Here is a 1,340-nt window from a genome sequence, read left to right as displayed (position 1 = left end):
TAAGATTCACTAATACCATCAATATGCAGATGACACAACCTTGCTTGTTGAAAGTAAGGAAGACTTAAAATACTTACCGATGAAGATCAAAGACCACAGCCTTCAGTATGGGTTCCATTTCATTGTAAAGAAAATACGAATCCTCACCACTGGACCAGTAAACAACATTCGTATAAATGTTCCCGAACACTTCAAATAGGGCTTGTGCAGCAAATTTGCCTAATGCAATACGGTGTTTGATTTCTTTCCTTTTTTGCTGACAGTAGGAAACACTTTTGACGGTATACAGACAACACCATCAGCTTTACATTCAACAAATCACACACTTTGTTTCGGCTCATGGATTACACTGCCCTCCACTCAACAAAGGTTATCCTGCATTCCACCCACCCGCCCACCATCCCCTCTAACTTTCTCCTTAGGAAAATGTTGTCCTTTAGATTAGGAATGAGTGACCACTCCAGGGTGAGCTGACCTTACTAGTACTGCTGTCCCCGCTATAAACCGGGGCTTAAGCTTGAGCCACCAGTGTCAGCTCCTTTCCAGACCTGAAGGTTGAGGGTCACCGTTTCAGGTTCCTCCAGCCTCTTTCTTACCACTAAGTCTGGTCGTTTATTTTTTTATTATTATTAAATCATTTTAAGTTTTGTCCTGCATTGTCTGCCACTCTAACTGGAACACTTTTATTCGTGAAAGCAATTAAGAAAAAGGAATAAAAGCTATATTTACGGAAATCTCATTGACTGTGATCAGAATTGTACGTGCTAATAGGAGAAACAGATTTCTTTTTTTCCTGAGATGCTCCTCACTGGATGAGCCGCCTTGGTTTCATGACAACATGAACAACACACATGCAGAGCATGTCCTTGTGAGAAATAGACCCAACTGGGAAACGGGACTTTTCTTTGCTGCATCACATGATTAAAGAATTTTTAGAAAGAAAATCTGGAAAAACTAGCCTCCTAATCCATGCAGAGCTCAGTTAACCAGCATCAGTAATTATTCCCAAAGACCCTTTAAGATGCATGTGACAAGGAGTCAGCAATGCAATGAGGACAAGAAGGCCAAGTCTTTGTCTCTGTATGTGTGTCTATTGACACTTGTGGGGCTTCAAAAATTCTGCAGAAAAATGGAATTGAAAGTCCATGGCATTTTCCCATGAATATTTTGAAGCCCACTCATACCTGTGTGCATGTGTATGAGGGGTTTCAAAAAGTTCATGGGAAATTGTCATTATCTTTTGTTAAAGCTTTCATTGTGAATTGAGTGATAGTTTACATGGGAGAACATCGGTTTTGCACACATCCTATCGTATTTCATTTCATTGCAATGATTACAAT

Source organism: Chrysochloris asiatica, unplaced genomic scaffold (assembly GCF_000296735.1).
Source record: "Chrysochloris asiatica unplaced genomic scaffold, ChrAsi1.0 scaffold00319, whole genome shotgun sequence".
NCBI lineage: Eukaryota > Metazoa > Chordata > Mammalia > Afrosoricida > Chrysochloridae > Chrysochloris > Chrysochloris asiatica.
This window is presented reverse-complemented; position numbering follows the sequence as displayed.